General features: G+C 47.2%; 1 protein-coding gene across 1 annotated transcript in view; it reads right to left on the bottom strand.

The window, feature by feature from the left end:
• dab1a (DAB adaptor protein 1a) overlaps positions 1 to 12,101 on the bottom strand; it is a 202,590-nt gene extending 190,489 nt beyond the window's left edge. The window contains exon 1 of the mRNA XM_034293755.1: positions 11,589 to 12,101. The gene's annotated coding sequence lies outside the window, so the exon portion shown is untranslated. The remainder of the gene's footprint in view (positions 1 to 11,588) is intronic.
• Positions 12,102 to 13,294: the final 1,193 nt, after the last annotated feature.

The raw sequence follows: 13,294 nt of genomic DNA, 5'->3' as shown, positions 1-13,294 counted from the left end.
AAATAAAAATTTATCACTGGTATGTGAACACAACAATGCTGAAAACCCCAAAACTTGAGGACACATTTTATTGTGAAAATGATACGGTGCAGGGCCAAAAAATAAACCTTTCATCACTCTACTACCCGTACTAGTAGGTTACACTGCACAAAAATTACAGTAATAAATTATGCAGATGTTTTTGTGTGCTATAAATCAACTGTATTTGAATAGAATATGTTTGGGCACAAAAAGTGAGTGAAACACTTGTACTGCACCGTGCTTGCTTGCATTTGTGTTACTACGAAGCAATCAAAACATGGCAGGTGTTAAGAAATTAAGTTTTACCCCCCCCCCCCCCCCCCCCCCCCCACACACACCTAATGACATAGCTAGCGGCATACATTATTTTTCCCCAGGCTAAGCCAGCAGCACGGTCATGTATTCAGAAGATGTCTGAGTCAATACTTACATATTTATTACAAACCTAGGTAGCACATTTTGTATACAGCATAAGCCTATAGCAGAGTTGGGGAGTAACAGTTTACAATGTATTCTGTTACGTTACCAACAAAAATATTCTAATCGGATTACAGATACTTTTGAAAAAATGCATGATTACGTTTGGATTACTTCAATTGAAAAATAGGTGCGTGAAATAATTATGACACATTGTATGTTTGAGTTTATTATTTAATGTCATAAAAACATTGTTATTTGAACCAAAATACGAAATAACCAAAGGTGGATGCGCATAACCAGATTAGTGACGGAGGAAGAACTAGTTTAAATCTCTCCGGTTTTGGTTGGTTGGATGGCTGGTAAAAACAGAGTATGTCTTTGATAATTTTAGCCGAGTCATAATTTTCTTTATTTAGTTATCTATTCGACAAATAATTCTCAGAACAATGATAGGCAATAGGCCTACCTGGTGTTATATCTTTTTCAAGTTTCATGGTTTATTTATCAAATGCACCAAACAACACATCCAGGACGAGTTGCAACGAAGAACTTAGACATGAATTGTTTAATAGATTAGGCAACTATTTTTTAGATGTAACATGGCGCTGCCTTCAAGATAAAACATTATATGGAATTTACCACAACATCTTAGGAGAAAAGGCGTGTTGGGAAGCACTTGGCAGAGAGGCCACATCACGTCAAAAAGCATTTGACGTGGCCACAACTACTCCGTCCATACAGGTAGGACATGTGAGTCTGCTTGCTTTGCATCTCAGAAAATTGTGTTCATTGGTTATCATTGGTTGCTGACGTGGACGTGGAACGTCACCTCGCTGGCGGGGAAGGAGCCTGAGATCGTGCGTGAGGTTGAAAGGTTCCGACTAGAGGTAGTCGGGATCACCTCTACGCACGGCTTAGGCTCTGGAACCACACTCCTTGAGAGAGGATGGACTCTTCACCACTCTGGAGTTGCCCATGGTGAGAGGCGGCGGGCTGGTGTGGGTTTGCTTATAGCTCCCCAGCTCTGCCGCCATGTGTTGAAGTTTACCCCGGTGAACGAGAGGGTCGTTTCCCTGCGCCTACGGGTCGGGGATAGGTCTCTCACTGTTGTTTGTGCCTACGGGCCGAACGGCAGTGCAGAGTACCCGACCTTCTTGGAGTCTCTGGGAGGGGTGCTGGAAAGTGTTCCGACTGGGGACTCTATCGTTCTACTGGGGGACTTCAATGCCCACGTGGGCAACGACAGTGACACCTGGAGGGGTGTGATTGGGAGGAACGGCCCCCCTGATCTGAACCTGAGCGGTGTTCAGTTATTGGACTTCTGTGCTAGTCACAGTTTGTCCATAACGAACACCATGTTCAAGCATAAGGGTGTCCATCAGTGCACATGGCACCAGGACACCCTAGGCCGCAGGTCGATGATCGACTTTGTTGTCGTTTTATCTGACCTGCGGCCGTATGTCTTGGACACTCGGGTGAAGAGAGGGGCGGAGCTGTCAACTGATCACCACCTGGTGGTGAGTTGGATCCGATGGCGGGGGAGGAAGCTGGACAGATTCGGCAGGCCCAAGCGTACTGTAAGGGTCTGCTGGGAACGTCTGGCCGAGACTCCTGTCAGAGAGATCTTTAACTCCCACCTCCGGCAGAGCTTCAACTGGATCCCGAGGGAGGCTGGAGATATTGAGTCCGAGTGGACCATGTTCTCCACCGCCATTGTTGAAGCGGCCGCTCGAAGCTGTGGCCGTAAGGTCTCTGGTGCCTGTCGAGGTGGCAATCCCCGAACCCGGTGGTGGACACCGGAAGTAAGGGATGCCGTCAAGCTGAAGAAGGAGTCCTATCAGGCCTGGTTGGCTTGTTGGACTCCTGAGGCGGCTGACGGGTACCGACAGGCCAAGCGGACTGCAGCCCAGGTGGTTGTGGAGGCAAAAACTCGGGCCTGGGAGGAGTTCGGTGAGGCCATTGGGGAAGGACTATCGGCTGGCCTCGAAGAGATTCTGGCAAACCGTCCGGTGCCTCAGGAGAGGGAAACAGTGCCCTAGCAACGCTGTTTACAGTAGAGGTGGGCAGCTGTTGACCTCAACTGGGGATGTCGTCGGGCGGTGGAAGGAGTACTTCGAGGATCTCCTCAATCCCGCTGTCACGTCTTCCATTGAGGAAGCAGAGGATGAGGACTCGTCCATCACCCGGGCTGAAGTCACTGAGGTGGTCAAGAAACTCCTCGGTGGCAAGGCACCGGGGGTGGATGAGATCCGCCCTGAGTACCTCAAGTCTCTGGATGTCGTGGGGCTGTCTTGGTTGACACGCCTGTGCAACATCGCGTGGCGGTCGGGGACAGTACCTCTGGGATGGCAGACCGGGGTGGTGGTCCCTCTTTTTAAAAAGGGGGACCGGAGGGTGTGTTCCAACTATAGGGGGATCACACTTCTCAGCCTCCCCGGGAAAGTCTATGCCAGGGTTCTGGAGAGGAGAATACGACCGATAAAAGAACCTCGGATTCAGGAGGAACAGTGTGGTTTTCGTCCGGGCCGTGGAACACTGGACCAGCTCTATACCCTCTACAGGGTGTTGGAGGGTTCATGGGAGTTTGCCCAACCAGTCCACATGTGTTTCGTGGATTTGGAGAAGGCATTCGACTGTGTCCCTCGCGGCGTCCTGTGGAGAGTGCTTCGGGAATATGGGGTCCTGGGTCCTTTGCTAAGGGCTGTCAGGTCCCTATACGACCGAAGTAGGAGCTTGGTCCGCATTGCCGGCAGTAAGTCAGACTTGTTCCCAGTGCATGTTGGACTCCGGCAGGGCTGCCCTTTGTCACCGGTTCTGTTCATAATTTTTATGGACAGAATTTCTAGGCGCAGCCAGGGGCCGGAGGGTGTCAGGTTTGGGGACCACACGATTTCGTCTTTGCTCTTTGCGGATGATGTTGTCGTGTTGGCCCCTTCAAACCAGGACCTTCAGCATGCGCTGGGACGGTTTGCAGCCGAGTGTGAAGCGGTGGGGATGAGAATCAGTACCTCCAAATCCGAGGCCATGGTCCTCAGTCGGAAAAGGGTGGCTTGCCCACTTCAGGTTGGTGAAGAGTGCTTGCCTCAAGTGGAGGAGTTTAAGTATCTAGGGGTCTTGTTCACGAGTGAGGGAAGGATGGAACGGGAGATTGACAGACGGATCGGTGCAGCTTCTGCAGTAATGCGGTCGATGTATCGGTCTGTCGTGGTGAAGAAAGAGCTGAGCCGTAAGGCGAAGCTCTCGATTTACCGGTCAATCTACTTTCCTACTCTCACCTATGGTCATGAGCTTTGGGTCATGACCGAAAGGACAAGATCCCGGATACAGGCGGCCGAAATGAGCTTTCTCCGCAGGGTGGCTGGGCGATCACTTAGAGATAGGGTGAGAAGCTCGGTCACCCGGGAGGAGCTCGGAGTAGAGCCGCTGCTCCTCCACATCGAGAGGGGTCAGCTGAGGTGGCTTGGGCATCTGTTTCGGATGCCTCCGGAACGCATTCCTGGGAAGGTGTTCCGGTCCCGTCCCACCGGGAGGAGACCCCGGGGAAGACCTAGGACACGCTGGAGGGATTATGTCTCCCGGCTGGCCTGGGAACGCCTCGGTGTCCCCCCGGAAGAGCTGGAGGAAGTGTCTGGGGAGAGGGAAGTCTGGGCATCTCTGCTTAGACTGCTGCCCCCGCGACCCGGCCCCGGATGAAGCGGAAGAAGATGAATGAATGAATGGTTGCTGACGTCATTTACTTTAAGCTAAGAGTGCAGGTTTATAACCACAGTTTATTTCTTTCATTTGCGTTTTGAATCCATCACTGGTGGCCATAATAATCGCATGATACGTTCGCGCAGCTAAATCTTATTTCTTTGCGGGTGTTCACGATTGCAAACGTGCATTCGCGTGCCGGGGGTTTCTGCAAGATTTTGACAATGTTGGTTGTTCAGCAAATCATCAGACTACTGCAGATTTTGTTCATGCATGTTGAAAAAACAATGTTTTGAAGCAATTAAAAACATGAATACAACACAAATAACAGAACAGGCCTAAGTATCATTAGATTTTGGGTTATGTTCAGATAAAAAAAGTCAGATTCTGGAAGATCGAGGTTTATTGGATTAATTGGAGTAAATTAATATCTGACAGACCTTTAGCGTGTAATGTAGAGATGTAGCCCAATCATATTGAAGTAAAAAACAATGGGTTAGAAAGTTATTTCCAAAGGCACTATAGCCTACACAACCCATAAGGTAAAATGCTAATTCCGTTTTTGGCCAGCTATGTACACTCTAACATTGATTGATCCCGCAAAATGTGTTGAGTGGGTAATAGGCTATTCCTATTTGTTTTCCAATGCCTCTTAATATGAAAGTAATCTAAAAGTAATTCAAAGTAATCCGATTACGTTACTGAGTTTGAGTAATCAAAAAGTTATGTTACTGATAACAAATGTGGACAGGTAACTTGTAACTGTAACGGAGTACATTTAAAAAGTAACCCAACCCTGGCCTATAGCTAGCAAAATGGACAGTTTCTGGCAGGACTTGCTAACTGACGCTACAGACGAAAGCTAGCAAATGGACACTTTCTGGCAGGACTTGCTAACTGATGCTACAGATGAAAAGCCACGTTGACGCTATAACTAGCTACAGTAGTTAGGTGTCCTAGCTTGCTTACATAGGTCATTAACATAGTTGGCCACATAAATAAAAGTAAGCAAAACCAAATATTACAGTACCTTTCTTTTGTTGATGATCTTCCTCAGCATTCCCTTTTACCACTTATTTTTGAAGACATACTACTCTTATGAAATCCTCTGCAAAACCCACTGACTGAATTTATTTCCCCTCCCCAGATCTAACCTTGACAGGAGTCACAGCAGCCCAATGCATGCCTGATTCATTATCCGTGATTCATTATTATATTTTGACCTAAACATGTCAAATCTGTATGCCTTCATTAGCATAAAAAATAACTGTTCAAAAATACTCATGACTACCAATTTGAACTGGGATCATTTGTTGAAAACAAAAATGTATATCATATAAAATTAGGAACTGAAAAAGGGGCCCCTAGTGGCCAGGAGTGCACTGCTTATGTAGCTTATGCCTCGAAGCTGCCTGCGCTCTAGATCTATCTACAGTACAGTACTCTATATCGAAGTGATACGCTACCTAGAGGTGAAACATCATAATGTAATTGGAATATTCAAATTACATTTCAGATTATTTCAGTCTCTGGTTTTAATGAATGATAATGTTGCTATGCTTTTTGTGTGTGTTGCATGTTTCCTCAAAAGTGTGCTGTCATTAAACAAATATTTAAATGTAAACCTCTATGGCATTAGAGGGGGCCCCCAACCAAATCATATTTTGCTTAGGTCCCCTACCGGCCTAGGGCCTAGAACCGGCCCTTTGCTCACACAACGCAGCGAGAGAAGAGAGGGAAAGAGATAAGTAGTGAGAGAGAAAGATAAGAAGAGAGGGGGGGGCAGGGAGAGGGAGGAAGACTGTAGCAATCTGCTTACCTGACATCGTTGGTGAAACACTATTTGTAATTTCCTTCTTCCTCCAGCTCTAACCTGCTCCGCTGCACAGGCATACACAGACACACAAACACACACACGTCTCTGCAGCATATCTGTAAAATACGTTTCAGTGGATATATAGGTAGAGGGGGTGATACAGAGATTCTGGGCCCTTTGCTATTCATGTCTTTTTCGCACACACGCACGCATACACACACACATTGTATAAATACTTCCTTCAATCCACAGATCACTGTATATTGAACAGTTCCAGAATGAGTACAGGAAACGCCTCCTCCTCCATTCCGCCAGTCTGCCCATGAACACGCATTAAAACCACATTAGTTGCCCGGTGGTAGTTTCAGACAGGCCGGGGCAGCCAACTTCCAGGACCAACACCTGGCCTCTCCCGACAGTGTCTGGCATATTTGGTACACCAGAAAAGCTACTACCATCAGCACCAAACCATGCTCAGAAGAATGTAAATGTGTGATACCAGGTCTACAGGTCTGTCCAAAGCTCTGCTTCTCTTGTTAAGTCTCAGCTGTCTTTCTAAATTTATTTATAAGTTAGACTGACAATAATGGGTCTGTTGCCAATACCAGCCTGTCTGTCTGTCTGTCTCTCACTCTCTCATAACACACACGGACACACACACACATTCACTTTTCCCAGGGGAACCAAAGTCATCCTGATAAGACCAAGTTATTTTTAGCTCTAATGGTAACCATGGTGATGGTGTGGCCAAACTCCCTGCCCATCAGGACGGTTTGAGGTGTTGTACTGACCCACCTAAAGAGAACGAGAGAGAGAGTGTACTGAGGAACATGCTGTGATTCAGCGTGGCAGGGAGAGAGTGAGTGTGTGTGTGTGTGTGCGTGCGCAGTGGTCAGTCAGCGGTCGTCTGCCAGGCCATCTCTCAGTGCTCCTAGAAGGGGTCCAGTTCAGTAGTTGACACTAGCACAATGAGGGGTGCTGTCTCCAATCACCACATGGGAAATGGGATGAAGAACGAAGAGGAGAGAACACAGGGAGGAAAGGGAGAGAGGGAGGAGGAGGAGGAGGAGGAGAGGGAAGAGGAAAGCGAGGGGCATTGAGGGAAATTAGATGATGGAATAGGGGGGAGGGAGGAGGAGAGCGGCTCTCTGGCACCATGCCCGGCTGCGGTGTTGTATCCCTCACCTTTGCTCAGCACAAAATTTCTCAGCACTCAGACGTATGTGTGTGTGTGTGTGTGTGAGAGTCTTGACATCTGTAGCAGTAATAATGCATTCTCACCTATTAATATGTTCTGGATCAGAACATTTTGTATCGATCCAACAACATGCCATCCAATCTCTACTCACTCTCTTTCACTACTGCTCACTCCTCCTCTCATTCCCTCTACACCTCTCTACTTACCTCACTCTCCCCCTCCCTCTTTCACGCTTTCCCTTTCTCTGCAGCAATATGTGGTCAGTCATGTGAAACACCCTGCTGGAATGCCCTCAAGCCCCTCCAACTCACCCTTATTTCACTGTATTCTCCCTGCATTCTCCCTATCTCCTGTTCTTTTTCTCCCCATTCTATGCAATGCACTCCATCTGTCTCGTGTACACACACACACACACACACACACACACACACACAAAATAATGCACACATACATACACACACAGAGACATATTACAGCTCATGACATTAATAAAAGGAAATGAAAAAGAGCTGTTGCGTGTGGCGGAGGCTGAACGTGTTGCGCTGTTGGTTTATGACAGTGTTCCGGTGATGTGATTCCCTGGGAGTCTCTCTGGAGGCAAACTGAATCAAGTTATTTCTCTCACATTATTACCAAACTAATATCACAAGCTGTCATTCAGCCAAACAGCACTCCCTTAACTGCCCTGTGACAAATGTATAACATCTTACATACTGGAATAGACAGTCTTGTTCACACACACACACTCTCACACACACACACACACTCTCACACACAGCCAGAGGATGCATGGGAATCATCCTATTCATCTGGAGTGAAGAGGAAGCCCATTGGCCAAATTAGATTCTGCTGCTTCTTGCCTGAGACAGAGTGTGTGTGTGTGTGTGTGTGCGTGTGTTGGTGTGTCTGTGTGTGTGTGTTTGTGTCTGTGTGTGTGGTGCATATGTGAAATGCTTCCTGTCCAAGTTCATCATCAATCTGCTGCACTGCCTTGTGACTCACTGTGACCTTGGCCTATCACGGTGCTGTAACTGGGAGCGCTCCGAAGGCCTCTTAATCAGAGCTGCAGGACGTGGGCTGTGATGTCATTATTCACCCTTTATCTCTTTTTACAGATCCCCTCTCGCCTGTCCCATCCTCCTGTCCTCTGTCCTCTCTCTTCCTCTCCACCTCTCCACCTGTTCTAACAATTCTTTATCTCCGTCACTTGTCCAGAGCCCACTGCTCTCTCCATTAGGTTGGTGCAGGTCAACAGGTGTCACACCCGAGCCTAAATCTATCATTATACAGCTCTGCCTTTTGGTGTGGTGATGGAATAGAGTGCAGAAACCACACACACACACACACACACACACACACACACACACACACACGTATGCACACATGCACGCAGAGGAGCTGCTAGGAACTAACGCTATTAGAGTTGATGAGGTTCTCTTCTGCTGGGATGGAGACAAATGTGACTTCATTATAGCTCTGAGACCCACAGAGAGGGAGAGAGAGACATTCCTTCGTTCACTCCTCTATTCTTTTATTTTCGTAGGCGTTCTGCCCATCGCTATTATCCCTCCCTCAAACTGGATCCGTCACTGACGACAGGTGGCATATTATTGAGGTGTGTGTCTGTGTTTGTGGCAGGAGCACAGAAAAGTATTTATTAAAGTGCTCGGTCACATACACACACACCTACAGGGAGCTCTTGCCGACACCAACACAGATAATAGAACTCCATCAGTCGGAATGTACTGGCAAAAAGCTTTTACCTTCACATGGATTACACACACACACACACACACACACACACACACTGCCAAATGGAAAAACCAAATAGATACCAATGAATGTGCACATGGCCCATTTGATGATTAGAGGAGAGGTGTAAAATCACAGATATGAAAAGGCTGACGTTGTCATAGACATTATTGGATTTTTCTTCTTGTGTAGTCAGAGATGAGATTGAACTACTGCAAAGTGGCAGAGGGTGTTACAAGCAATATTTGCGTGCACGCACAGGACAGACACACAGAGAAATCACTTGGATATGTCTTCCATCTTTTGCCAATATAAAATTACATCAGCCTGCCAGCAAGCAAACAGATGTCAATGTTCTGCTGCTGTCTGCTACATTCTGGACAGCCAGACTGGAATATCAACCTGTTACCATAGCAGCCACCATGACTCAGCATCACACACACACACACACACAGACACACACACACACACAGACACACAGTTTGACGGAGAGAACAGGAGTCCATCGTCCCTGCAGTAGATGGAGTGCTGCCATGGTAATGCTGTGGCCCTGTGGATGGAGGAAGACTGACGGCTGCCGGGCTGCTAACAGAGACGTAATTCACACTGACCACTGTCGCGAGTGGACGTCTCAGTGAGGAGAGAGAGAATGGGGAGAGGAGGGAGGAGGGGGGGAAGACGGGGGGTGGGGGGTGAGAGGGGGCGGAGGTAGAGAGGCACTACATCTCTATGCCCTGGCTGTGCTGACGCATGGTGGATTTCACATCGCCCAGATAGGTGCTTTACATATCGCCTAACCGCATCATATGTTCCAGCAGTCTGGGGCCCCACTGCACCGTCCACCATGTGGCACCACTCCATTGGTAGATCTACGCAACGCCTGAGCTGGGGAATGCCACCACACACACACATTGAAACAGACACACACGTACACGCACACCAATAGACACAAACACCCACAGAAACACAAACACACCTCTGGGCTGGCTCCATGCAGAAGGAATGACTTGCATCTTATTCTTCTCAGTAAATGTAATTGCTTTCGCCAGTCATCATCACAGTAATGCTACCCTGTGTGTGAGAGCGTGCGTGTGACATGGTGTGTGAGAGCGTGCGTGTGACATGGTGTGTGAGAGCGTGTGTGGGACATGGTGTGTGAGAGCGTGCGTGTGACATGGTGTGTGAGAGCGTGCGTGTGACATGGTGTGTGAGAGCGTGCGTGTGACATGGTGTGTGAGAGCGTGCGTGTGACATGGTGTGTGAGAGCGTGCGTGTGATATGGTGTGTGAGAGCGTGCGTGTGATATGGTGTGTCTATATCAGCCGTCATGGGCATCTTTGCTGTGTGGTGCAATTAGCATCTTTTTTAGTGTAGATGATGGATCTGAAGACCTTTGTAATGTTTGAATCCATTTTGAATGTACATTTGAATTATAGATTGAAATAAAGCAATTAAAATGTGCGTGAAAGACTAAGGAGAAAACTGACAGTCATACATTTGACTGTCAAAATAAAGGACACACCAGAATGTAGTGTCTTGATAGAGCGTTAGACAACCATAAACTGGCAGAACAGCTTCAATGTGCCTTTGCATGGATTCAACAAATGTCGGAAACATGTGACAACATTCTTCTTACATAAATTCCAGACACCAACTGTGTTGATGCTGGTGGAAAACACCGTCCCAGAATCTCCTGTAAGCTTTTCATTTACATCTGGTGACGAACATGGCTATTGCATGTCAGAAAACATCACATGGAGCATTCTAGGTCACTGAATGTCTTGTCAAATGTACCCAAAAAGACCCCCTCTTTTAAGTAAAGCCACTTTCATCTTTTATTCTAGGCACAATGAATAAGGCTCAACATATTCATAATTTTTATCTGTGATCCTAATCATGACAGGGACCAGAAACCCTCCCCTTAACCATAACCCTAAGATTAAACCTAAACCCTTGCCCACAAACTCTTATTCTAACCCTAACCCCAATTGTAACTTTTAACCAAAACCTAACCCCTAAAGTGTCCTGTTTACTCCAAAGGGCCAGAAAAATGCCTCCACAAAGTACTTTTTCCCCCCACATTTTATCATTATTTTGGAATATTGGGTCCTAAACAGGATAACCACACAAACATACCCACAGAGCAATACTATAGAGCAACCATGAAGCAGCCCAGCCCTGGTGATTGATAACCTGCTACTCAATGCTGTCAGTGACCCAGCCCAGAACACACACACACACACACACATATATATGTTTGTAGCACAATCCATCTTGTGTCTCTAGCTCCATCCACCCTTTGCCTCTCTCTATCTGTAAATATCTTTATCTCTGCTGTCCATTTCTCTCTTTGTAAAATAGCTCCATATATATTATATACATCCAGTTCTAGTTCTGGATGTAACTAGAACTGGATGCCAAACCATTATTTCCAGTACAAAATAATATAAAGACAATATTACAAATATTACTAGTAAAAGATTTCAAATGACAGAAAATAACACACTACACTTGGATGTACTATTCCCCCACAGACACTCACACAGACACACGCACGCAAACACACACACACACACACACACACACACACACACACACACACACACACATTGACCACACTCATCTGTTCTCATCCTCCCTCTCTCACGACATTCTCCTGTCGCTCTTCCTACTCCACTGTGTACACACCTGATAGATTCTGCTCTTCTCTTCCGCCCCTCTACTCCTTCCACTCCCACGCTCCGAAACCCCTCCGAAGGTCAAACGAAGCAGCCTCTTTACCCCTCTGATTCTTCCTCTTCTCCCTCTCTTGTAAAGAGGGTATCCTGGAAGCAGACAGAAATCCTCCGCGAGCAGACAGACAGGCAGGGTAGAAGGACAGACAGCCTTGTAAAAACCGACCACAGGAGCTCACTGCACTTCTACAACTGGCAGAAAGACAGCTACGGTAGAAGCTAGCCTGCCCTGTACAGCACTGGGGAGACTGCTCCTGCCTGGTGCAGAGGCTCCACTTGCGGTGGTGACTTTTAATGCTAATTCAGAGAGTGAGAGCAGAGCAGGGGATGGGCTGAGAAACGCCGCGGCTCTACAGTGCCGGCCTGACGAGCTATCCGCAGCTACAGACTCACGGGCGCACGGATGCTAGCAAGTAGCAGCGTCAAGCCCATTTCTCTCTCTCCCTCTCTCGCTCCTCGCCTCTCTCACCACATTCCTCCTAATAGCTGCATCCCCCTATCCTCTGACTAGTCCCCATACCCACTCATCTTCTTAGGCCAATCACCAGAAGGGGGAGAGAAAAGAGAAGGAAAAGGAAATTAAGTTCAAATAAGAGGACGAGGAGCAGAAGGAGGAGGAGGAGGAGGAGGAATGTTGTTGATGGCAGAAGAGGAGTGGTGGATTTATCCTAATCCAGGTGTTTACATTTTTTATCCTTTAATCGATTCATCCTCTATCTGTAATGCACCTACACCCACACACACACACACCTCTGTCTTCCTGTCCGGAGAATATATAGTATGGGAGGGGAACAACGTGCTCCCTACAGCTAACCCTGTAAGGCTGCAGACAGGAGGAAGGACATGACAGTACTCTGGTGACCCATCTCAAATGGCTCCCTTTTCTCTTTATAGTGCATGTCTTCTGGTCAGGCTCCTCCCTAGATGGTTTACCGTTTCTTTTTCTAAAGTGAAGCTCTTTCACTCCATGGATTTCATTTCAGAGACAGAATTCACAAAACGTAGAGTGCTACACAGGCTACAAAACACTTGAATAAAATAATCATCATACTGACAATTTTCAGAGCTACCCATTTCATTTTCTCATGAAAGGATGGAGATTAAATAGGATGGAAGATCTCTCCCTGTCTGTCATCTTTCTATTTCTCTGTTGCTCTCTTTCTACTGCCCTCCGTCTCTGCCTCTCATCTAAACAAGGACATTCAGTACATTACCACTAAACATGCCTTTTCTATCTGGACTCCTGGTTGCTATGGTCACCACAATAAACCTGACTTCACAAATTCAGTCTGTGTGCTGTGTGTCTGTGTCTGTCTGTCAATGTGTGTGAGTGTGTGTTTGCCAGACACTGTTATCCTTCATCAGCAGAGACGGGCACCATAATTTACCCTTCAACCCTCAAACCCCTGTTTGCTGACAAACTAATCCCTAATGTTCTTTTTGAACACACACACATTTTTAATTACCACTCATCGCCGGCATTCCATAGCCACATCACCTCCCACCTTGACTCCCCTCCCCCCTCACCTTCGCCTCCTTCCCTCTCTCTCCTCCCCTCTCCTCTCCTCCGTCATCACCTCCTCTTCTCCTCCGGTGTGTTGGTAGCGGTGATAGTATGTCATTCATTTGGTTTTAACGTTGTCATCGGATCAGCCTCAG

Source organism: Esox lucius, chromosome 8 (genome assembly GCF_011004845.1).
Source record: "Esox lucius isolate fEsoLuc1 chromosome 8, fEsoLuc1.pri, whole genome shotgun sequence".
Taxonomy (NCBI): Eukaryota; Metazoa; Chordata; class Actinopteri; order Esociformes; family Esocidae; genus Esox; species Esox lucius.
Note: the sequence above shows the minus strand (reverse complement) of the source record. Positions and strands in the feature narration are given on the sequence as shown.